Below are 26,990 nucleotides of genomic sequence, written 5' to 3' on the forward strand. Positions count from 1 at the left end.
TGCTGGTATCTCTTAGAATTGCCTTTTAAACACTAGGATGTCAGCCTCTTTATAAAGAAGGTTTGACGTGATTCACACAACTCTTGCAAATTGTCAAAGAGGCGGACACGTACTTTAAATCACAACTGAGAAAAGGCAGAAAAGTCCTCAGATTCTTCAAGATTTTTCTGAGGCAGAACTTGCTGACCTGGGTACACAATTTCACACACATTATGCTTTATGGAGTGGATAATTCCAGTAATAACACATATTGCTACTTGGAATTCACACCCCCAAAAGGTAACAAATTGACAGTGTCTTCTTGAACCTCAGCAGAAAAGAGCTCTGTGTAAGCTTGTCTTTTACCTATCGAAGTTGGTCCAATAAAAAGATATTACCTCATCCACGTTCTCTCTCTCAATACATTCGTCATTTCACTCAAGAGCAGGCCTATGGGTAATCATTTAATCAAAACCACTGCTGTGATTGCTACTTGTTCAGAAAATTATAAAGCTGCAGCAGCTTCAAAGCTAGGATTACAAAGATTAAACGGGCACTGCTTTTTGCTAAGTGTTCGGTAAGAATGAATTACAGTATCCTTAAATTTGAAGGAAAATTATTCATTTGGCCAAACCAGCATTTCCTCTCCTCATACTTACAGTAAATTATGCAATTGAAAATTCATGGAAGACACACACACCAGAGACCATTTAATTATAATCCTAGTGTAGAAGATGCTTCAGCCTAGCTTTATGGCTTGGGCCTTTCTGTTTAAGATACAAAAGGCTAATTATAAAACGTTTCTTTTAAAAAATGAAAACATTCCCCAAAAAATCACCACCATGATTTCCCATAAAATAATCAACTAAAAATCTAGGTGATGATGATTCAGGAGACATTTTGAACAAAACATGGGGTTAAGGAGGCAATTGAATACAATTGCAATTACCATATGAAGCTGGTAGTGACCTTTTCTTTGCAGATATAGATACACAAAATTATGCTATTCTTATTGTCCTATTCTTATTGTCTAGATGCCTCTTTCACCCTCCCCAAAAGACTGACGTTTTGAAAACAACATGTCTAAAATTAGAGGTTATTAAAAGAGATGGGGTAGGTAGGAGCGCGCACACACACACACACACACACACACACACACACACGGAATGCCCTGTGAATTTAACAAGCACTGCCTGCAAAAAAAAAAGAAGGCGGAACTGGGCTCATGGCTCTCACGCATGCTAGGGAACAAAATAATAAAATTACAGAAAGTGCTGCAAGAAACTGATTTTATTTCAGTATCCTAGAGACAGTCTCTAAATTTAAATTTGATTGGAAATCCAGAACCCAACAGAATTTAGTAGGATTAATACTATACTTATTTATCCAAGTGAGGAGCCCTGAGAAATATCAAAGTGATGGTAAAGACTTTTTATTTGTATTATCTGTTTTAACATTCTATGTATTACCTAGAAACTCAATCATTAACAAGGTCACATCATGCCAGCAAGCTCCCATAGTCCTTCATAACGCTGTGTCTACACCTCCCATATATATTTAAACCGAAGTCCAGACAAAATATTAAAATAACACACATCATGAACAGCTCAAAAATGAAAGGGCTTTAGCAGCACTCCCACTGGACTCAAAGCTGTCTTTACTCACATGGCTCTGCAGTTCCCTCCTCTGGTACTATGTTGCCTTCTTCCAGAATCCTGCCCTGTGCCCTTAGCAAGCTAATCTTCCATTATGCATGGTTAACTGTAACTCTTTCCTTAAACTGGCTGATGCAGCTACTAAATGCATGCCTTGACACCCTTCTTCATTCAAAAAACTTCCCAACAACCCTCTCCTTCTATTCCTGTATTTTTTTTTTCAAATAAATCATTGAAGAAACAGCTTATCTTTCTATTATTTTTATGCTAAAACTAATTTTGACACCTTCCCCAAACTGTGTTATGCTAAGCAATGTTCATCAGTTAATATGGCTCATTTATCCTGCCCTTTCTCTACTTCTAATTATTGTCTAGTCTTTATTTTTGAGAGACTGATATTGCTAGATGATGGAAAACACTAAGGGTGGTCTACACCTCACCCATATTTCAAGATAACTAGCGTTATTTCAAAATAATGAAGCAAGCAACTACACAGCCATTCCATTATTTTGAAATAATTTTGAAATAACAGACAGCTTATTCCAAAATCTGTAAACCTCATTCTATGAGGAATAACACCTATTCTGAAATAGTGATTTCGAAATAAGGCACATGTAAACACTCCACTGCCGCTATTTCAAAATAGCCCCTCACCAGGGCCATTCTAGGTTATTCCTCCCCAGAGCCTCCAGGGGCTCTAAATCAAGATAGCATGTCTACATTAAGGAAACCTGCCTCGGACTAATTTTGAGACTTCTCTGCAGTGTAGCCATGCTATTTCAAAGTAAGCTATTCCGTAATAACTATTCAGGAACAGTTTATTTCGAAATAAGCGTGCAGTGTAGACGTACCCTAACAGAAAATGCAGTAGGATTGCAAGTGGTATTGTGTATGGAGCACTGCTGAGACAAAACTACAGATGCTACTATGTAGCAGAGACAGTTGAAGGAAGTTGAGTAAGGCCCACTGTATACTAGAAAAGGTTTGCTGTTACAACTATAGCTCTTGAATAGTATTTGTATTCAGTGTTTCTCAGAGTACTTATAATTTCTGCTGTATTTATCCTCAATGTCCCTGTGAGGTGGACAATACTATTATACACATTTTACAAATGGCCAACTGAGGCAAAGAAGCTAAATGACATGCTCACAGTAACACAAGAAATCTGTGGAAGAACAGAGAATTAAAACAGAGTCTCCCAAATCTTAGACTAGCCCTTGCCCATGGGCCATCCTTTCTCTACAGGAGACATAGTGGCAAATCCTCCTAGCATAAAGGTAGGTTATACCGGTAATAGTCTGTTTTTGTTGATATAGCTTGTACCATTTGGGTGACCAAAATAAGCTCTTCTACCAAGTGTACTTTAATGCCAGTATAAATGTGCCCTCTCTACAGTGTTTGTCTGAACCCTAATTATCATTGCTGTACAGCACAGGTTCCTAGAGTAGAACTAGGCTAACTTTATAAATTGGCTTGCAAAGATTTATAGCCTTCATTAATACGAACGCCACACTGTTTGCCCCATTAAGTTTCAATAAATCCCATCTTTCTTATGCCCATCCTATACATCCAGGTTTCAAGGACTGAAGTTCTAGTCCAAGATGACTATGAGTTGTAACACAATATACGTTTAGGTAAAGTATCCATGAATTTCAGAATATGACTCTTGCTTTAAATTCATGGTTACATTTTCTTGTAACACAAAAGTTCAAGTATAACTAGCTCAGGATTACAATACAGAGGGAAACTAGTGAATTTGCCTTTATCCTAAAAGCCCATAAGGAGGCTTCAACATCAAAAGAACTGCCTAAGTTGATCTGATGCTTGTCATCAACATTTCTCCAAAGGATCAAACTAATTTAAAGTGGGTAAAATAACACTGACCTCTAATACTTCTTAATCTCTTTGATTTTCCTCATACACATTAAGGAGTTTACATATAAAATAACATAAAAATATGCATGTTTTAAGCCCATTTCTATTCTTCATTTTTAATAGCTAGGGGGAAATGAAATATTATACTGTAAGCCACTAGCTAAAGATAAAAAAGTTTTTAAAATTCTATACTTGTTTCTACAGGAAATGAAGGGAGGAATGGATATCTGCAGCCAGAAATGTTTATGTGAAAATACACATTAAACATCACCCACAAAATTTGCTCTCATATGTAAAAGTGCAAAAGGTCTAAATGATCATTATATTAGTATTACTATAATTTTACCCCAATGTAATGTTGTTGATTTCAATGATACACTAGCTGCAAAAAATGCAATGGTGAGCAATATGTCCAGTTGCATTAATTTTCCAGCTAGTATCATGCACAAATAGCTGTTTGTACATGCAGATACCAGTATTGTGCATCTAACTGAACACACTGCATATGCACTTACTTGGGTACACATGCACACATCTGAACGAGTTCATCAGTACCAACTTTTCTATTACTTTCAATAACCAGTATATTCAATATGCCACATATTCATACAATACTGTGGACATGGTGGATAATTACCAAATAAAAAGAGCCCTAGTGTCATCTCTAAAAATTGGGAGTGAATAAATTATTGTCATTTAAAAATTGGAATAGAACAACACTTAAACAAGAAAGGCAATTTATTCTCTAGACTGTCTGATTTCAAGAGACCAATGTTAACTGAAATGGGAACATTTTTAGTGAAAAGTGCAAAAATTGGCCTTCCTCATTCAAGTGTCTGGAACTGGAATAGGTAATTCCCCAGCAATACTAAAGTGAGATGCATGAACATACTCCATGTATGACTAGGAAAAGAGACAAGTTTCCATAGCAAACAACTTTAATAACAAGATCATACTGGGCCAGGTATATCTTACTGCAGCTTTGTAACATGATTTACTATCCTGCTATTCAGTTTTAACTACCAGAAGTTTTCTCGGCTCCCCCTTTCTCCCCTCCCCTGTTCAAATTAAGACACCAATTAGCACTATCTTTAAGTAATTCTCCGACTGAGTAGAGTGGCAGCTGAAGAGGGCCAACTGCTACTCCCCCATCTCAGCTGTCCCCAGTGGAAGTTAAAGCAGCAGAAGCTGTCTCTAGCCTGTACCTTTGCTGTAATATCCATCCTGAACTATTATGGAGAGTCAGCTGTTTCACCACATTCCCTGATACCCTGCCCACAGAATGCCCTTCTCTCCACAGGCCATCTCCAGCTATTACAAAGCCACTTTGCATTGCTTATGTGGCACAATGTGTCTTTAGGAAACCAGAGAATTCAGTCCTAAAATGATATAGTCAGCTCCCAGTGCATCGATTCAGTTTCTCTAGTACATTGTAAGTGGGCCAGATGGAACACATCCCACCACACTGCACTTCTTAAAAAAAACAACTCTCACCTTGGCCAGCTCAGCAGCTCTTCCTCTTTCCTCTTGCCCCTGTCTCTCTGGAACCAAAGGTTCAAATCCAGTAGCATCCAATCAACCCTTGATCTTCTGACAGATTATAAATTGGATTTTAGGAAGTTTCCTCTGTGCTGTCCTTGGAAGAGAGTTTAAACACTGAGGTCTCACTTGCTCTGCAGGGCATTAAATTTCTCATGGCGCTTTTCCAAAAAGGAAGAGTGCTTACATTTCTTGTAAATGAATTACATTCTCTTTAACTACAACTTAACTTGGAAGAGAGATTATTTATATTCTGTTCTAAAACACTGTGTGGTGTTGCTGTGCTGTTAAAGATTTACCACATTTTCCTCCATTTTCCAAACCATTGCCTTTCATTGGTGGATGAAATTATCTCTGTGTGCACTCAATGTTTCAGTTTATAAGGTTTGTAAAGTGCTTTGGGATCTTTTATGATGAAAAGTTCATGTAAACGTAAGATCATTATCAAGGCCAAATCCATGTGAGTGGAATGCCAGAAGTATTTCAACAGCAAGCAAGCTCTTCCACTCCCTGTTGTCTTAACCATCACATAATGTTCTCTAATTTCAAGTATGAACACTTAGTTTCTTGCCAAGCATGAACACTCCTTTGACAACCCGTAGGCTATCTTTTATTGTAAGGGTATATGTTAATATGGATTTATATTTTTAAGTCTTTTTAGTCATTAAACACCATCAACTACTCTCAGAGTGTGTCCTGCAATCCTCACTCAGGCAAAACTTTCTCCAAAGTCCCAAAAACTTCCTCTAAAATTGGTACTGTTTCATATTGTCACTAGCAATCCTAACAAAAAGGCAATAAACTCTAGGCATATAGTAAGACCTACTCTCTGACCCCTCGGCACCATCCATTGCCATATATTCCTTGTATGGCAATGGATGAATAGAATAGAGAGATGCAACTAGCATATTAGACTTCTGTATTAGACATGGCCGGTCTGCAGACCTTCTCAGAAGGTATGTCTAGATTGCACCCCTCTGTCGGCAGAGGGATGCAAATTAGGCAGGTCCACACTGCAAATGAGGCAGGGATTTAAATATCCTGTGCCTAATCTGCATAACAATGGCCACCACGTTTTGCTGACTCAGCACTTTGTCAGCAAAAAGCGGCCGTTTAGAGGAGGATCGGTCAAGAAAGCAAGCCTTTTTCAACAGATCCTGTAAACCTCCTTGCAAGAGGTTTAAATCCTTGCCTCATTTGCAATGTCGACCTGCCTAATCTGCATCCCTCTGCCAACAGAGGGATGTAGTCTAGACATACCCAGAATGACACAACAGAGATAGGTTTCCAGATGGAAGTAAGGTTAGCTTAATTAGGATACACATACCACCACCTATTGGCTGAATAGTAAAACAATTCAGCGTTCTATTTCACCCATTTAGGTCATGTTTCAGGCTCACTGAGGGAGTGTTGGAATGAAGTCTGTGCTGCTCTACTGGTTTGTGGATAAAGAAATTCAGGCCTGGACTGCTGGGTCTGAATTGCTAGAGTACAACAGAAAGATAACTCCAGCACACTCTGGCTTTATCCCTTATCTCCTGGTCAGTTCAGGAAAGCCCCCCTGTGCCTAGTAGAAAGAATGGAGGGGGACGTAGAGCCAGCCGCAGAGTATTCTTCCATATTGCCAGTCTGCAGATTCCCACAGAATGGCACAAGGGGATGGACCCAGAGCCCAGATGCTGGCCCTCAGTCTTCAGAGTTATCACTTAAAGAAAGAAAATAGTTATCAAAGCCATCGGTGAAAGCCCTTATCATCCTTGCTTTTGCATCTATGGGGGAAATATACACTGACTTTCTAGTATGACCAATAATACAAGTATTTAGCACTTCATTTCCCAAGTCTCAACCTGTTCCCACTACTTAACCCAGCTGAAAATCATCAACACAAACTGATTCTTCAGATAAAGTGACCGTGCAGATTATTACTCTTTCAAAGGAAAAGTTGCAATTAATGAATAGCTATTTTCAAAATCATTTAATGGCATAACTCACGTTAGGAGAGAATTATGTCAATAGAAATATGCATTCTGTAACAAACATTAACTTTTGTTGACCGTAAAAGAGCACCAGTTTTTTTCAGTTACTTAGGTTTAATAACTTCTTTAGGAGCATATTGTACGCTAATTTAGCACTCAAAAGAAATGTAGTATACACACTCCTTATTGCCCAAAAGGCAAATCTTTATTAGTACGGTTCAATGGGTAGATTATTTACGTAATGAGTGCCAAATCAGTATCCGGCATGAAAACTATATTAAAACAGACTTCACTCTTCTATAAGAGAGAGCAGGAAACATAAAAGGCTTACCACTGGTGCAAGGCTGCAGCAGGAATCTCAAGTCTTGTCTCCAATGCAGCTACAACATCAGGCTGACTTACTTCCAATTGTCTGTATTGATAGCGTGTGTCCATCTGTTTTCTGGCCTTGAAGTTTTCTTCATACTTGCAGATGCCTCAATGGTTTCAAACATACAGGGCCAATTGGGCTGCTCCATCACGGGAGTACAGTTTGCACCTCCGAAAACCAGGTCTGTCAACATCCGTGGTCAGGGAGGACCACAAATGTCCCTGGACCAGAGATCCGTCAGAGCCTAGTGGTAGGAGGGCCAGCATCCAGAAGCAGCTCTGAGGCTGGATGCCGCAACAGCTCCTGGTACCCCATGGCAGCAGGGGTGGGGCCAGAGCTGGCAATAGGCCATGTCAGCCTGATGCAGCAGGGCCAGAACTGGCGGCAGCAGGGCTGGAGCCTTCAGCAACTTGCTGAAGCCTCTGGCAGCCCAAAACAGCATGGCTGGAGCCTAAAGCAGCCCAGCAGGAAGTGCAGCCAGGACAAGGGGCCGGTGGCAGTAGAGCTGGCAGCCCAGCTGAGGCCAATGGTAGTGGGGGCTAGAGGCAGGGGAACCAGTTGGGGCAATAGAGCCAGCAGCACTGAGGGGTGGCAGGCTCTGGGGCCAGTAACAGGAGACCTCCTCCAGTCTGGCAAATTCACTTTTTCAGGACTGGTCAGGTCCCAAGGGTGCCAAGACCAGGGAGTTCCAACCTGCACTGGATTGGAGGGAATGGGTACAGGAAGCCTACCCTATCCCAAGCCCACCATCACTCCATACATGAGTCAAAGACAATACTGGCATAGAGTTCCTTAGTTATTGGGCTGTGGAGTTACCAGGAGTGCCACACAGCACTACACACATCAAATGTCGTGTCCAGAACTCCTTACATACTCCAGTATCCATATTCACAGGTCAGCAGTTGTCAGACGAAGCACACACTACTCCTTCCAAAGGCAAGTGACGTTTTCAAATCATTTTGATCAGTTATTAAAGCTTTACATACCCAAATCCTCCATCATCAAGATGGCAATTTTGCCCCTAAAAACAAGTAAATTCATTGGAAAGTTGTACATTCTCCAAGTTGTATATTATTTACTATTGCATTTCCTTTTGACTTTAGTGGCGAATATGTTAATCCCGTTCAATGTTTTGAAACCATAAAGGTTAGAAGCAAACAAGACAAGAATGAGAAGCATCAGTCCTCTCTATGGCAAGAAACACATGTGGTTCATTAGAAAGACAGATGTGCAATTCATATTCAAGGGACTTCCCATTGATTAATCTGCCAGTCATTTACAGCATTATTAATGCCAGATGCCAATCATTACTGAATATGCACATCCCTAGGCTATTGGTGCATGGGTCAACAGAATGAGAAAATGAACAATTCTTTGAAAGGGGGAATAGATATTCCATGTTTGCATAATCTAATCTCCCCTTCTCTTCCTCCAGTGGAGACAGACAGAGGCAGATACCCCTTATGCCCAAACAAGAATCCAGATTCAGATGTTCAAACTCCAGGGGAGGGGAAAAGGGCACGAAAGTCACAAAATGCCAACTCCTGTTTTGTTTTTTAAAATGTATTACTGTATGGGGAGGGGGATGAGTGTTGGAGTAAAACCAAAAAAGCAAACATTAAGTTCTCTCTCACACAAATTTCTAGTAGTCATTTTTATAGGCTACAACTATGGTCATTATTGTTCCCCATCCATCTTATAATTTCATCTAAATCGAGCAATAAAAATTTTATAGTGCATCCCTAATTGTGCACCAGACTGGAACTGTTCATACAAATTCCAAGCAATTATCATGCTTTCTGGGAAACTTTGGCAGCAAACACTGGATTAAATGCTTGTAACAGCAAGCCAGATGGGAAACCTAGATAAAGAAAATCTTATGGAACTCAATTCCTTTCCCAAAACTATGGTATTATTTAAATTAACCTGGGATTGGAACACGTTCACAGCATATTCAAGGCAAGGTCATTTAGGTTCAATAATAGTCATAAGTATGCCAAATATTCCCTGCACACACAGAAAAAAAGTTATATATGGTATACAAAATGAACATAGATATAAATAGAAACACTTCCATGCACGAGTTTATAATAAAAATGTATAAGTTAATTAACGACAACTGCTATTAACCGCCTCCTCCCCTCGCCACCCTCCACCCCCAGTAAAAAATCCTGCCAGGAAAATGAAAAGTACTAGAGCAGAGGATTAATTTTTTAACTGTTTAATAAAAGAAAAATCGTCTCATGGACTTTCCTTGCTTCCTATCTCCTAATCATGCGTGATCCTCAATTATTACATTCTATACACCATCAGGAAAACTTTCTGCACAAATTACTGTCCCTGGTCTATTATACAAAGACCACTTTTTTAAGGCCATGATCCAGCAAATAACTTAAGCCCATCTCTATTCATCAGAGTTTGATTTCTATTGATGAAACCATGGAAGCAAGGAGACACACATTTCAGATTACAGTTAAAAGAGAGGCTCAAACTTTCAACTATTAACCAAATAAAACCATTCTCCAAACTACACAGCAGAGCCATTCCAGGTGGACATCAACTGCTGGAGATTCTAGTGATGGGTTCAAGGGCAATATATTTTATGGCTCTAGGCCTTCTGGGACTCTAGCAGGAAGCAATAATTCCAAACCCATTTTTCCCATCCTTACTGTAAATAGAAGAGAGGAGATGAGGGTAGTTCCAGACTGTGCAGGATATGGAGGCATTACCCCCATACAAAGTCATGCTCAGGGTTCCATGCTGAAGTACCCACTTTCTTAACCCACTACTTGCACTGGAAGGCACCACAGAGGATGGCAGTAGCAAACCTGAACATCTGTATCCCGCTGGAGATTCTTGTTGATCGATCCATGGAAATATACTTACAATTTTAATCGGAAGTCACTGTGCTCTTTTTGTGGTAATATACTTACTAATCTCCCATTTCACTGTCTTCCATACCTGGTCAATCTCATCTTTATAGCTCCTCTAATTATTAGAATAAATAGGCTAGTCAGCATGCTCTCAGCCATCTTACTGGCCAAACTTCTTAGGTCATCATTCCATCCTTTTATCCACCCACCCCCATTCAATGGTTGCTTGCTTTATCCTTTCAGGTACAGTGAATTGATGGGCAGAATGTTTGTCCCTCATTTTTATAGTTTCAATCCCTCTCTTGAAAAACATTTCTAGCTTGGTATCAGGAGACAAAACATCTCTGGGGAAGGATGTTCCCTGCACTTGTTTGAACGTCCTTTGTTTCCCCTCCTGCTTGATGACTGAAATGTAAAGTAAGCAGAGCACGCACTCCTTTGTTTGCCAACATCAGTTTGAAACATGTATTAATAACGCCATACCGTGGAAACTTAAAACTTCACATACAATGTTTCCACACACATTTTATTAGGACACCAATGAGTAGCAAATTATGAGTTTTCAAATGATACCTTACAAGACATATATTGGACAAAATTTATTACAATAGCATGTAAAGTGTGAATACAGAAGAGATGCATTCTGTCACAAATGGTTTTCTGGAATATACCTTGAGGCCCTTTAAATATGACCAGCAACAATCTGGTTCAAGCACTGGGGGATCCCACTGCCTATGCACTGAAAACAAAGCCTGCTAATCAACCTGCAATTCTCAATGACATCAGCCATAGGTGCACTATCTCAGCGTAACCGCCAGTTCACAGATGGGTGCCAGTCCATGAACCGCTAGCTGCCAGGCCATGGTGGCCCTGGGGGCTGGGGCTAATGTACACCAACCAATGCCTCCCCTTCTGCCGTGACTGTTGGGAGAGGCATGTCCTGCCCCACCTCTCAGCCAACCAGCAGGGGTGGGGTCTCCTCCTGGATGTGGAAGGGCAGTTCGCTGTGTGGCAGGAGGGCTGCACAGAACCTGGCACAGAAACCTTAGAGCAGCTGCGACTCAGGCAGCAGCACTCAGCTGGTGGCTGGCAGGCAGCACAGGGCTAGGTGAGGGGGACACAACAGGTACCGGGGGTGTCTGTGGGAGAGGGCTCTAAGAGTTGGGGGGCTGGCACTGGGAGGCTCTGGGAATGAAACTAATACTGTGGGGCTCTAGGGGCAGGGCTAGAACTGAGGAGCTCTAAGGTGTGAGGGACTCTAAGAGGCAGGGAGCTGACACTGGGCGGCAGTGGGGCATCTGTGGTGGGGAGCTGGCACTGGGGGCTCTGAGGACAGGAGGCTGGCACTGGGAGTATTGGGTGCAGGGAACTCTGAGGTCAGTTGCTGGCTCTGGGGGGGTAAGTGGAGGAGTGGGAGGCTCTAGGGGTTAGGGTTGGCACTGGGGAGTCCAGGGTTTACCCCAACCCCCAGAGTTGCCGCAAACGGCTGGCTTAAGCTGCAGTAGCCCTCTGCCACATGGCAATTGCCGCAGCTGAAGCCAGCTGTTCACAGAAGCTCTGGGGGCCGGGTCTTTTGGTAGACCAGTAACATTTTATTTGTATATTTGCATATTTATTATTTGAATAATAAATATGCAAATAAACTGTTGCCAGACTGCCAAAAGTTTGTGAATGGGTTTGCCAATCGGGGGTATAAAAAAGGTTGGAAACCACTGCACTAACTATACCACAAATTAAAGTGTGTGAGATTCTGGGAAAGGACATATGTGGGGTAGGCCCTGGTATACCTTGAAATCCATTAACTCTGAAAATCTGCTGTGGAAGTTCAGAACACATCTGGCACAAAAAAGTTTGCCATCAGTGCAAGTGTGGTCAATATCCAAGATTTTACATGTCTTGGAGCCTCACTGTTTGACTCTCTTTTGTTTTTTGATACACGTTCCTGTCATTGATCCACTTGTAAGCACCACAGTATGGATAACCTAAACTTTAGAGTCTGCTAATCAGGCAATCTGTACCACTACTGTGCAGTCACTCCAGTAGCAAATCTGCTCATTCTAGCACATTAGTATCCCAAATAGTTACCGCCACTAGAATACAGAAAAATCCCAGAAAAGTGATGTGTTTGGTAATGCCTTTTATGTTCCATTCCCACATCTCTGAGCACACAAACGCTGTCCTTGGAAGTATAAGCTGAATCCCAAGCCACTTGCCACTAAATGGACCTGCAACTCAGCATCCAACAAGATAACCCCTGATAGTCTCACAAGAATACGTTCCAAACCTTTAGATCCTCTCTCATCTCCCTACTCATCATAATGAAGTGAGGCCTAGAAGCACCTGTCATGACTTCTGCCAGAAATGCAATGAAGCACAACCAGGAGCCTCCATCCTGCAAACAAAATGTAGATGGCCTATGATGTCCTGTCATTGGTCTGAGACAAATTTTCTTGGCTACCATCACAGCAGAAAACACACTAAATTCTTCAAAAGAGGGACAAGAAACACCTACCAGTGTATCTCTAGCATACCAGTAATTAAGGTCCTCTGAAGGGACTCGCAGGTTACTGGTCATAATCTAAAATGTGGACATTTGTTTGTTCCTGCTTGCTCTACAAAAGGAAAGTCAACCAGAAAGCAGGTAACCCTGCAAAGTCCAGATTCCCTGATCACTGCCCATTCTAACATTGAACAAAATTTTTCAAAAGCCGCACAGAAGCTAAAGCATCCTTCATGGCACCTTTTTGTCAAAATAAAATTACCTTTGAATTGAAACCCAACAGGCTGAAGTTAGAGGCATGCGCAGGACACAATCTGAAGAGCAACTCTTGTGAAGATGAAAGCTCCTTTTCCACATTCCCTCAGGAAGAGGACTGGTCCCACTGTCTCTTTACCTTTTAATACTGCAAAAGTGGCGAGGAGTCCTGTGGCACCTTATAGACTAACCGGTGCCACGGGACTCCTCGACACTTTTGCAGTTTCAGACTAACACAGCTCCCCCTCTTTTAATAGTGGAGATGAACGTAGGAGATAGCTGTGTAGAGAGTCTCTGGGTTAAGCTAAAAGGGGTAAAAAACGAGGGTGATATCATGCTAGGAGTCTACTACAGGCCACCTAGCCAGGTGGAAGAGGTGGATGAGGCCTTTTTTAAACAATTAACAAAACTATCCAAAGCCCAAGATTTGGTGGTGATGGGGACTTCAACTATCCAGACATATGTTGGGAAACTAACACAGCGAGGCACAGGCTATCCAATAAGTTTCTGGACTGCATTGGAGACAACTTTCTGTTTCAGAAGGTTGAAAAAGCTACCAGAGGAGAAGCTGTTCTGGATTTGGTTTTAACAAATAGGGAGGAACTAGTTGAGAACTTGAAAGTGGAAGACAGTATAGGGGACAGTGATCACGAAATAATAGAGTTCATGATCTTAAGGAAAGGTAGAAGGGAGACCAGCACAATTGAGGTAATGGATTTCAGGAAGGCAGATTTTGATAAGCTCAGAGAACTTGTAGGTAAGGTCCCATGGGAAGCAAGACTGAAGGGAAAAACAACTGAGGAGAGTTGGAAGTATTTCAAAGGGACGTTGTTAAGGGCCCAAAAGCAAACAATTCCGCTGTGTAGGAAAGATAGAAAATATGGGAAAAGACCAGCTTGGCTTAACAAGGAGATCTTGCATGATCTCAAAATAAAAAAGGAGTCATATAAAAAATGGAAACTAGGACAACTAACAAAGGATGAATATAGGCAAGCAACACGGGAATGCAGGGGCAAGATTAGAAAGGCAAAGGCACAAAATGAGATCAAACTAGCTACAGGCATAAAGGGAAACAAGAAGACATTTTATAAATACATTAAAAGCAAGAGGAAGACCAAGGACAGGGTAGGCCCACTGCTTAGTGAGGAGGGAGAAGCAGTAACAGGGAACTTGGAAATGGCGGAGATGCTCAATGACTTCTTTGTTTCGGTCTTCACTGAGAAGTCTGGAGGTGTGCCTAACGTAGTGAATACAAGCAGAGAAAGGGTAAGTTTAGAAGATAGGATACACAAAGAACAAGTTAAAAATCACTTAGGAAAGTTAGATGTCAGCAAGTCACCAGGTCCTGATGAAATGCATCCCAGGATACTCAAGGAGCTGATAGAGGAGGTATCTGAGCCTTTAGCTATGATCTTTGAAAAATCATGGAAGACAGGGGAGATTCCAGAAGACTGGAAAAGGGCAAATATTGTGCCCATCTATAAAAAGGGGAATAAGAACAACCCAGGAAACTACAGACCGGTCAGTTTAACGTCTGTCCCAGGGAAGATAATGGAGCAGGTAATTAAGGAAATCATATGCAAACACTTGGAAGGTAATAAAGTGATAGGGAATAGCCAGCATGGGTTTGTGAAGAACAAGTCATGCCAAACTAATCTGATAGCTTTCTTTGATAAGATAACAAGCCTTGTGGATAAGGGAGAAGCGGTGGATGTCATATACCTAGACTTTAGTAAGGCATTTGATACGGTCTCGCATGATATTCTTATTGATAAACTAGGCAAATATAACTTAGATAGGGCCACGATAAGGTGGGTGCATAAGTGGCTGGATAACCGTAGTCAGAGAGTTCTTGTTAACGGTTCTAAATCCTGCTGGAAAGGGATAACAAGTGGAGTTCCTCAAGGGTCTGTTTTGGGACCCGTACTGTTCAATATCTTCATCAATGATGTAGATATTGGGATAGAGAGTACGCATATTAAGTTTGCAGATGATACCAAACTGGGTGGGGTTGCGACTTCTTTGGAGGATAGGGACATAATTCAAAATGACCTTAGCAAGTTAGAGAAATGGTCAGAGGTAAACAGGATGAGGTTTAATAAAGAGAAATGCAAAGTGCTCCACTTAGGAAGGAACAATAAGTTCCATACATACAAGATGGGAAGCGACTGTCTAGGAAGGAGCATGGCGGAAAGGGATCTAGGGGTCATAGTGGACCACAAGTTGAATATGAGTCAACAGTGTGATGCTGTTGCAAAAAAAGCAAATATGATTCTAGATTGTATCAACAGGTGTGTTGTAAGCAAAACTCGTGAAGTCATTCTGCCGCTCTACTCTGCACTAGTTAGGCCTCAGCTGGAGTACTGTGTCCAGTTCTGGGCACCACATTTCAAGAAAGATGTGGAGAAATTGGAAAGGGTACAGAGAAGAGCGACAAGAATGATTAAAGGTTTAGAGAACATGACCTATGAAGCCAGGCTTCATGAACTGGGCTTGTTTAGTTTGGAAAAAAGAAGATTAAGGGGGGACACGATAGCGGTTTTCAAATATCTAAAAGGGTGTCACAAGGAGGAAGGCGAAAATTTGTTCCTCTTGGTTTCTGAGGACAGGACAAGGAGTAATGGGCTTAAAGTGCAGCAGGGGAGGTTTAGATTGGACATTAGGAAAAAATTCCTACCTGTCAGGGTGGTCAAATATTGGAATAAATTGCCAAGGGAGGTGGTGGAATCTCCCTCTCTGGAGATATTTAAGAACAGGTTAGATAGACATGTGTCAGGGATGGTGTAGACGGAGCTTGATCCTGCCTTGAGGGCGGGGGGCTGGACTCGATGACCTCTCGAGGTCCCTTCCAGTCCTATTATTCTATGATTCTATGATACTCCCCTAGAACCTCCATTCCACTAAGTATTTAAGCATGTGCTTACGTCCGTCCCCAGTGCTTAATCCATGTCACGGCTGAGCCTCAGCACCTCTAGGTTTGGCAGTCCATAGCCCTGGCACCTCTGGACTTGCCACATCAATTGTGAATGTAAAAAAAATTGCTTGAGCTCCAGCATCTCTAGCACTGTCCATCCCTATTCAGCAAAGAATGTGCCTATGCATAAAAAGCCAATGGGACTGAAATATTTGGTTGACTAGGGCTGGACAGAAGCACCTGTTTAAAGTCAAGCATATCCTAAATGCTTTGCTAAATCATGCCTCCAGAAGAATCTAGGAAACCAGGAATTTGATGTAACTGTAAGAGCTACTGTAGACCTTTAAGAGGTCAAAAAGTTAGAGAGAAGACCTCACCTAGCTTTGTACAGAAAGCTACATTACTAGTGACAGGTAGAAGTCTGAAAGTCCAAACTGCAATCGCCACAAACTTTAAAAAGAAATATCCTTACTACACTGTCTTTCATGAGGATAACAGGGAAAATTACAATTAAAGAACATATTTGAGTGTATCTTTGAACTATACCTAGTGGTTGCAAATGCTAATGACGACCTCGGAAATTTCAGATAGCGGGCAAGCTGTCAGCAGAAATGTCTTTCTACCTTTGGCTTTTCATTTTAGGATTACACAGATTCAAAAGGCAGCTCACGCTCACTATACCCAGCTAAAAGGGTGGAATGAATTTGTTATCTGCAGAGCAGGATAGATAATAAATATCAGAATAACTTGGACATATTCATGTACATTGAAAAACATAGTGTCAAATTCTGCCCTGATTAGCACTAAACAATCTAATTGAACTTGGTGCTGGTTTATGTCAGCCAGAATGTAGCTACTAGTTAACAGAGATGTGTGAATTTCTCATTAAAATGTCACCATTTCACTGTACACAATTTCAACAATCATTTATGCAAAATGTAACTAAATGGCTATTTTTGAACTGACAACTTTCCAATTTAGAACTTTTCATTTTCTAGCCACCTTTTCCTTAAGAACATGCCCTGTTAATACCTTAGTCTGAGTTCAGTTACAATCATTAAATAAAAAAAACATTTATAAACCGAATTAGATGACCTTAAATGCTGAAGAAACCCCTATTTTGGCACCTCCAAGTGCCCTTTTCTTCTTTTGCACAGCATGATGCTTAACATCCCCTCTTTCTTTCCATCCCCACCAAACATGTATTTCATCCTTCAGAGAATCTGATTTTTTCAGTGCTGAATAAAAGTGTCAAGGGAAAAAATAAAGCAAAGGCCACTTTTGTGATCCAACATTCTTGGCATATGCTAATCCTGCATGACCCACACCAGCAAATGAGAGTTTCCTTACCAATTCTTTGTGAGGAACAAACTAGTGCATCTATCAGGTAGAGGAGTGAGTCCATCTGCCACAGTGGAAACAAGTTATTTTAATAGTGCTAATGTTGAACATTCAGAAGGTTTGGCTCAAGTTCAACAGGGGAGGGGGGGAGAAAGGACAATTACTTTATTGCTCTGTTTTACTTGTATGCAAAGGAAGTTGTTTCAGTATGAACAATTTATTTTTAATTTCAAATGACTAACTAAATATTTGAAGTCTGGTTTGATAGCATTTGTTTGTGTTTGCACAGGCAGTCATCTCATCAGGAAAAGCATATGCAATTTTTATCAAATTCAGTGCCACATATCGTTACTGCCATTGAGTTGCTATATCACTATTCTAATACTGCTATTTTAGATCTATCACTGCTATTACCCTAGTGCCTAAACCTAGTAAGTATTCTCCATATTAATGAATAAGATACTGATTTTTTCCTGGTGTCCTGTTATGTTCTCCTCTTTAGTACAATCAAATGGGAAATTTTACAAGTGCATTTATGTCATCGACTTTCCCACTGACTTATAAATACAAGATCTAATGTTGATTGGCGTGGGATACAGGCACAAATGTTCCCTCTCTATGCCTACAGCTAATGTTCTGATACTCTATTTCAGAACCAAAAAATTCTTAGAAGCAAAAAATAAAGTGATACATTTTGCCCAGCCCACACTGTTACTTGGTTTATAGATATATGCAAAGAGGTATTTCACAGCCAGAAGAACTTGGCATATTTTAGTCTTTCATATTAGGTCTTATATGACGTTTATTTCAGGTACAGTGACAATAAAGAACCATTTCCTCTTTGACTAACCTTCACACAATGATCTCAGCAAGATTAGAGAACAAGGTGTTCTCTGGCATTAGTTACCTTAATCCCTGTCTGACTCTCTCAATCCAGATTGATCTGACATTGAAACTACCACAGGAGATATCCAAAGAGAGTTTGCCTTTCAGCATCTGGCCCAGCCTCACTAAATTAGACTTGCTCTCTGGGTGTCAGCCCAGGCCAACCTACCTGATCTGGGCATGGCATTCCCTCTGTCCCTGCAATGCAGTGCTGCTCTCAAGTTTAGTCTTCCGCTCCCAGAGTTCTTTCATGGATATCCCAGAAGATTTCTTCAGCTGCTGCATTTCTTTCCTGTTGGAAAGCCAGTATTGATCTTCCCTTCTTTCAATGCTTTTTTTTTTTTTGCGCCAGCTTTGAAATGTAAAGTAATTGTGTATAAGAGCCTGAGCTACAGAGACCACTTCTCCCTATTGGACCTGCTTGTCTGCAGCACTTAACTAACTGCCCCAGAAGTGACGCTCCCTAAAGCTAGATCAAGGGTGTTCTGAGCCTTGCCTTTGGTAATCAAGCTACCATCTGGCCACATTCCGGAAGTGATGTAAAATGTACTTTTGCTCTTAATGACAAGAATTTTATCATCATCATGTAACTCAGTGGAGTTATAGATGCCTGGGTTTAATTTTGGGAAACATTATTGGTTGCATGCTAAGCATTGTAAAGTGAAGCAAATATCAGAGTCACGTTCTGTATAAACACTCTTAGTCAATTAAAAGTATAACACTACCACAATAAATTTATACAAGGTTGGAAAATGCTATATGTAGCTCCTAGACTAGAATAAAAACACTTAAGTACTTAAGGCGCTGCTCTTTTTACTGTGTCATGAGCATGTTGTTGATACATGACTTTTCCAAAGGCCACAGGGCAAAGGGCCATATCATTTTAAGTTGCAGAATTAGACTTTCAAGCGAGCTACAGATAAAGTTGCTGATTTACGAAAGCTTTTATCAGTCTCATGATGGATTTTACAGAAGTGGAACACTATATGACCCATGTGATTTGTTTTCATTTTCAAAGGTGGAAAGGCTTTAAATGTAAAAATGGAACTTTTTCTTCTCGTGCCAAATGTAAACAATTTAACATCCATTTCCCATCCAGAGACTTTACCAGTTCAAAAGACTTTATATGAATCTTATCTGTATTATATTTCCTGCTGATTGGCAGCGCTTCACGCTTCAGTTTAAAAGCCAAAAATGTGTTGGCTCTGAGTAGCAACAGGAAACGAATAACAAAGAATACTGGGAAATAAACGTAATGAGTAGTTATGAAGTGCTGAAAACTATACTTATTGTTCCTCATTTCTTTAGGGTTTGGGTGCTGCCATATTGAGTTATGTCTGGAAAGTATTTTATAGAAAAAGCATAACAAAAGCTTTAGACTATTTTGTCAACAAGAAAACAGTTTACATTATCTTCAAAGCTTTCATCTATTCCTGATTTGACTGGTTCCATACTCCTTAATGCTGGGAGCGAGCTTTGCTCTGGGTGAGGTTTACACTGAGTGTAGTAATTCACTATAAAAGATGATAAGCTCATAGAAGATCATGTATCTGCTATTCATGGCTGGCCAAGTGATTCAGCAGGAATCATGCCAAGTCCTCTAAAGACTAGTATGTGGTGGCTGTTAGGGTTGGATGCCAAGCTGATATACTTATTCACAACAGACAATGTGGGTGGGAAAAAAAAGAAACTTGCCCATTTCATGGAGCCATAATGAGATTTCTTTGAAGAATGGTCTCAAAGCCACAAGTGAGTCCAGACATTTAACAGGTCCGACTATTTTGAAGGCAGAAGAAAGGAACAAAAAAAGAAACTTGCATTGACATTATGAAAAGAGGGAGAAGCTGGTGAGTACTTAATTCCCAGTGCAGCACTTGGCACTGCAGCAGTTGTGGGAGGCAGGAGTTGCTCTGCAGTTCCCCCTTCAGGGGATATTTCAGCCATTGTCTGCCCTGCCTTAGTCTGCCTGTTTGGAGCAGGTTATAGCCTGTGCCATAAACTCTGCCTCTGATCAAGCAATAAAACAGCAACTCAGGACTCAGCTGCCTGTGCTTTTGCCTTTCAGACACAGGCACATAGTGTGAGGCCCTTACCTGGGAAAGCCCTGAGGCACTCTCCTACAGCACCACCCCAGTCAAAACCGGGCAAGCTTGCTTAACTGTCCACTAGTTCCTGACTGGTAAGTTTGTTTTCTCCTGCTCCTTCCATACCTATGGTTACCCAATCAGAATAGATTTTCCCTGGGTTAGAAGTGTCAAGCTGCTGATGCCTTCAGCAGGTAGCACAAAGATCTAATTATCCTCATCACAGTCCCCTACTGAGACAAGGCAGGTGAGGAAATATCTTCTATTGGTCCCACTTCTGCTGATGGAAGAAACAAGTTTCTGAGCTCCATGGAGCTCTTCTTCGGGTCAGAAAACTCATGGAAGAAGTAATAACCCAGACATAAAAAGTTAGGAGATTAGAACATGTTGCAAAACTGCTTCTAGGCTTATGTAGGCTGTGCCACAACTATACAGAGTGCTTTACAAAACAAAGAATAATAAAATGCAAAAGAGAGCAAACCCTGCTCCCCAAAAAACATACAAAGTAAAGGCAGAATGGATAAAATGCAGAGAACAAAGAAAGAACAGTATAGACTTTAAAGCTGGCATACTCTATGGATCAGTGCCCGGTGAAATTACGGATGTCTTTTGAACCCAAACCTGAGGACATGCACTTCTTTGTGTCTCGTAATCCCATTAGGTGTTATGTATTTCTGCCCACTGGTTTTACAGATAAGGAATTTAGGATTCCACACTATACCATCAAAAGATTTTGGTATAGGTATTCCCTATCTTTCTATAATAAGATTAAGACAACATTAGGAGTCAGAAAGGCATGCTAACTCACAAAATAAAACTGAATACTATTTTTTGATAAACATACCCATGCACAGTGTTCCACACTACTCTATGTCTGGCTCAGGCATTTCCCTGAGATGCAGAATCAGACATGACAGCAGGCCACTATGAATTGCTGATGCCCTTCTACTTGGAGGAGTCACAATTTGAGGGCCCTCAGCTGCTATCTATCACTTATCTATGGATAGAGACAACAGACCCACCAATAAGTCTTTTTATATCACTGTATGCTTTTGGATCTATTGATCTCACCTGATTTCTCTTGGTCCCTTAAGATGGGAATTTTTTTTTCTTTTCCAGGGTATTTACTCAGTCCCAGTATCAGGAATCAAGTTTAAATTAGCACTGAATTTAAACTAAATGTATGTAATTGCAACAGTCTTTCTGTAAAGGTGTCAAAACACATTGTCCAAGCTATGCCAGGCCCGAGGGTGACTCATTAATGACAAAACATTTTTGACAATTACACCAGTTTTCTAATGAAGACAAGTCCTTAAACCAAGTATTAAATATACTAGAGTTTTATAACAAATATAATTCCGATCCACCAGAAAGTCATATGTGATTAAAACATCTGTAATTCCTCCAGAATGTCTTTTCCTATGTTTGTTCAGAACATAGCACAATTAGGCACCAATGTGAGTTGAACACCTGAATGCCACTGTAATTTTACTAATTAATAAGTACAATATTATAGTACCTTTCAACTGAAGATTTCAAAGTGCTTCACAAACATCAGCTGGCCACATCTGACAAAAATTCTGATAGCTAGGTAATGAGTATATAGGGATAATTTCCTTCCCCCCAAATTGCAACAAACTCTGAAATAGAACATAGTAGTTGTTTAACTGTGCATTGCAAAACTGAGCATTTTAAGATTTAGGGGGGAAAGTGTATTAATTTAAATAAAGGAAATTAGAAATACAGGTACACAGAAATTAATTATCCAAACTGGAACATGGCCAGAGTACTAACCTATCCTGCTGACAGCCCCATAAGAAGTCAGGGGATCTGTCTTCTCTGAAGGCTGACATCTCCAACAGGGAAATACAGCTAGGCCTGATGGATTATTTCTTGATTCCAGGAGAAAAGTGACTTCTACCAATCACTAACAACACTTCCTGTAACCTAGCAATTTACTTGCTGGCCTTCACACTCCTCCCCCAAATACTAAGATAGTCAGGTCCTGTTTTGCATGTGAAGGCTGACAGAATCATAGCACAAACTGATGAGCAAGCTGTAAGATGTTACACTGGTTATATTAACTAGTTTTCCTTTATCCTTCTCATGGATACAGAAAAAAAAGGATGTTGTAATACCTGCAATTTTGGGGGTTTGGTCCAGTTACTCTAATCCAGTAATTTTCTTCACAGCCACAAATTACTAGCCGCTTTGGCTTTGCACCCTACTAGGAAAAGTCCAATTACCCTTTTCTTAATTAAATCTTACCTGACTACATGCAGTGAAAAGAGAGTGGTGCTTCTTGAGCAGAATGAGGGTTCCATGCCATTAATCAATGTTTCATTTCTTCCTAACTTTTTTGTTTCCTAGATGAGACCCCGTGTCAGGTGCCAAATTGAAGAAGCCTGTGTATCTTTAATAGGCTGTGCTGCTAAAAAAAAGCCTATTTTGTTGTGAAAAGTAATAATTCATTGAGAGAATCCCCCCCCCCCCAAGAATATCATTTGTACAGTGGTATAGGAATGGCACTTTTAAAGAATTAGAATGAATACAGGCTAAGGGCTAAATTGTACCTTTATATTCAAAAGTTGCACTAAGGACTTACAGAGCTCAAATGGCCTCAGACATTCTGACTGTACAGGACAGAGATAGGGGGAATGACTTGTGGCAGAACAACATGGGGAGAACTCACTCCACAATGGAACTTACCACATTTTTTTTAAAAGGTGCAACATGTACATGCAATAGCCTTTAAGGCTCAAGAAGGTGACCTGCGGTAGAGGGGGAGAAGTGATTTTTCTCAGCTAATGAATTAACATCCCTCTATCACCTTCCCCATTCATGAGATTTAAAAGGAAAAATAGCTAGAACTCTTTTCATTTGCATTTAGGGTTTTGAGATGTTAGGGGTCAAGTTCCAAACTTTTATTTGTAACCATGAGAACTAGAAACTTAGGGTCTTGTGTAATTACATCATTTCTGGAGTTGACACTACGTGAAATAAAGGTACATATCCTGAGAGTTGGCAACACTGGGATCATTGCATCTTCTGCATGAGTTTTATGTAATCTACATGAAATAAAATTAATATTTTATTTAAATTGTTCTTCGGCACAAACAACCTTCTCATAGACAAATATCTAGTGTGGTTTTGGAATACGCAGCTGTGCCTCCTGCTGGTCTCATGACTGGGTGGACTTTTTCTGAACACACACACTGACTGTAATGTAACTTCTTGAGTTTGAGAGAGGCCAAGCTAAATTTAAAGAAGTAAACACAGCAAATAAGACATCCTATGTAGTCTTCGCTAATGTGTGATAGGCTATGTCTTATCTATAATGACATCACATGGTTATGCTTGTTTTAGAAAAACCCAAAATAAGTTTATTTTCTCTGGATGGCTCTTTTTACACAACTCTCTCTTTAATAAGTGTAGTTTTATTTTCATCTTTCCAACTCTAGAAAAACCTTCTGTTTTGTTTTTTTGTTTTGGGGTTTTTTTTTTTTTGTTTGTTTTTATGTGTTTGCTGTGTGCACACAAATAAGTTTTCTCTACACCCCAAGTCACTTCACTTTCTGAAAGAATTGAACAGGATCCCGCAAAAGAAACAACTGCTCTGGACTCTATCAAGAGCCATTTTCAATGGCTAGTGTGTTCCACTGGAGGAAGCTGAGTGACCTCACCCAGCCCTGTAACTGAACTTCAGGCAATTTTGTATTCTCATGCTCAATTCTAGTAAACAGAGATTTAGCTTGATAAGCCCCTGTAGTCACAGGACAAACACAACACACATATGCAATGCTCCTGAAGAGTTACACAGAAGCCAGTAGATAACCTCCAACTATGCTCAATAGTTTCACAAATGAAATCAATACAGATGTGAAGGTTAAAATTCAGCTTTATAGCTACTTGATTTCTATCAGAATTGGGGAGGCTAATTACAAAACATTGCACTGCCACATAAGAAAACAAAAAGCATTTACTTTATATGAAAGGTTTACGTCCTCTTTAGTTCTCAGACACTATTATAGCAGTAAAAGGGTGCTCTTAAATCATACTTAATTGAAAAATAAAATGACGTTAGTTGTGAACAATGGAAGCTACAGGTTGAACCTCTCCACTCTGGCAACATCCATAGTCCAGCACAATTTTAGTTAGTTGGATGTACACTTATCATGGGTGGGATCAAGTTTCTCCACAATCCCATAAAGTTTGTTTAACAGTGTTTCTCAAAGTGGTTCATGAAACCACTCTAAGAAGCCTGCTAACTGGCCACTCCGGTGTGTTTATTTACTATAACTAAACTTCAGGCCAGAATACATCAAATAAAATAATGTGTCTTGAGGACACTATGGATACATCTAGACTGCATTGCTCTTTCGGGATACCGGAAGTATCCTGAAATAACAACGCCACATCTTAAAAATGCCGAAATAGCAGGCATACTATTCTGGCATCTCTGTAACCCTCGTTCCACAGGGGTTAAGGAATTTGTCAGAATAGTGCCTTATTTTGAAATTTGGCACCATGTAGACAGCGCCAAATTTCAAAATAAGCTGTTTCGATTTAGACTCGGAATAAGCTACCAGTTTGCCTAGCGCACATTTAGTTACTTATTCCAACAGGAGGGTGCTGTCTAGACCCACCCTAATGTACAACCAGAAGAGAACTGGCATAAGAAAATCTTTCTTTTGTAATAAATACAATTTGAAGGGGAAAATAAAACTTACACAAAGAAAGAGATGAGCCTGACATGAAACTACTTGTGTTGATGATTACACACCAGGCCATGGGGGCAGAATCCTTATTGTTAATTATTCTGTAGGCACTCTGGAAGTGTTCATCCTAGAAAGATTTATGGAGGTCCTTACAGAAAGTTTTTTTTAAAGGAAGTACACACAAGCATCTGTCTCTCAGACTATTTGTTTATTTAGAAAGAATGAATAGAGAATTAAAAGAGTGACATTAATTATCTTAAATTTCTAAATTCTAAACTCCATTTGTAATTTTTGTCTTTCCTTTATTATTTTTCCAGGTCCCACCATTTTAATTTTATTTTTTCTGCATGAGTACAGGCAGTCCCTGAGTTACGCGGATCCGACTTACGAACGGGGCCGTTCCTCTCCCTGGTCTCCAGCAGACCAGGGAGAGGAAGCAAAGCGGCGGAACACGTGGGCGGCGGACAGGGCTGTCCGCTGCCCACGCGCTCCGCGGCTTGGCTCTGCTTTGCTCTGCTTTGCCCCCCCCCCCTCCGTCCCCCCGGTCTACAGACCAGGGGGACGGGGGGGGGGGGGACAAAGCAGAGCCAAGCCGCGGAGCGCCCGGCCAGCTGACAGCCCAGACGCGTCTGGGCTGTCAGCTGACCGCGCGTTCCGCGGCTTGACTCTGCTTTGCTCTGCTTTGCCCCCCACCCCCCGTCCCCCTGGTCTGCAGACCAGGGGGACGGGGGACAAAGCAGAGCAAAGCCGCGGAGCACGCGGGCAGCAGGACAGCCATGGCGCGTCTGGGCTGTCCCGCTGCCCCCGTGCTCCGTGGCTTTGCTCCGGACACCTGTGGTACAGCAGCTGGGGCGCTGCCAGTTGGTCCCGTAGCACCGCTCTGGGCGCTACTAGACCAACCGGGCAGCACCCCAGCTGTTCTGCCCCAGGCATCCTGATTCAGCCACTGCTGGTCAGATTCAGCAGCGGCTGAATCAGGACGCCTGGGGCAGAGCAGCTTGGGTGCTGCTGGGTTGGTCCAGTAGCGCCGAGGAGCAGCGGCGCTACTGGACCAACCCAGCAGCACCCCAGCTGCTCTGCCCCAGGCGTCCCAAAGTCAGCCGCTGCTGAAACTGACCAGTGGCTTCCTGGAATCAGCCGCTGATCAGTTTCAGCAGCAGCTGACTTGGGGATGCCTGGGGTTCTTAAGTTGAATCTGTATGTAAGTCAGAACTGGCGTCCAGATTCAGCCGCCGTTGAAACTGATCAGTTTCAGCAGCGGCTGAATCTGGACGCCAGTTCCGACTTACATACAGATTCAACTTAAGAACAAACCTACAGTCCCTATCTTGTACGTAACCCGGGGACTGCCTGTAGTGAACAATAGGTATCTTTTTCCATTGGCTTTGAGTCCTGATTTAAACTTGGAGCTCAGTTACAACAGTACTCAGGACCTTGTCTATAAAACACTTAACTCAATGTTCCCCAAGTCAGAAATCAACAAGGAAGGGAGGATTCAAAATATACAATATAGATATTTTACTTTTATGAATCTGAAGTTGTACTGATATAGAAGAGAGGGTATGGAAAGAGTGACAGTAAAAAGCTCAAACTTCTGCAGGCCATTTCATAAATATTTACAATCCCCCTTTCCCTGACACACACACAGCACAAGATATGAATAATCCAGACATTTCAGGAAAGCCATTATTTCTGCCCACTATTTAATTTTATTTCATATCTCAGAATTGTTTAGATATATGTGGAATAGATACTAAGAGCTACTACCCACATTACACCGTACCCCATTATGCATTCCATTCTTTGCAGGATTTTATTTCATGAAAATATATTACAGGGAAGAGAGCCTTTAGGGTACAGTATATTTCAAAACACAATTAAAATAAACTCTTCAAGTGGAAATGTAAAATGTATTTGTATTCTATTAAAGCCTTTGGCCTTATCAACTGCAGCACACTATATAACAAGGTCATTAGTAACAAGTCACATACAATGGAGAACATACATCAGCACCAGAAAAACAAAC

The 26,990-nt window shown here is 41.0% G+C and overlaps 1 long non-coding RNA gene across 1 annotated transcript in view; it reads right to left on the bottom strand.

Moving 5' to 3' along the window:
- Positions 1 to 18,666, bottom strand: part of LOC106732011 (uncharacterized) — a 71,094-nt gene extending 52,428 nt beyond the window's left edge. Inside the window, exon 1 of the long non-coding RNA XR_012904713.1 lies at positions 18,332 to 18,666. This is a non-coding gene — a long non-coding RNA (uncharacterized LOC106732011). The remainder of the gene's footprint in view (positions 1 to 18,331) is intronic.
- Between the last annotated feature and the right edge of the window lie 8,324 nt (positions 18,667 to 26,990).

This window comes from Pelodiscus sinensis, chromosome 6 (assembly GCF_049634645.1).
Source record: "Pelodiscus sinensis isolate JC-2024 chromosome 6, ASM4963464v1, whole genome shotgun sequence".
Classification (NCBI taxonomy): domain Eukaryota; kingdom Metazoa; phylum Chordata; order Testudines; family Trionychidae; genus Pelodiscus; species Pelodiscus sinensis.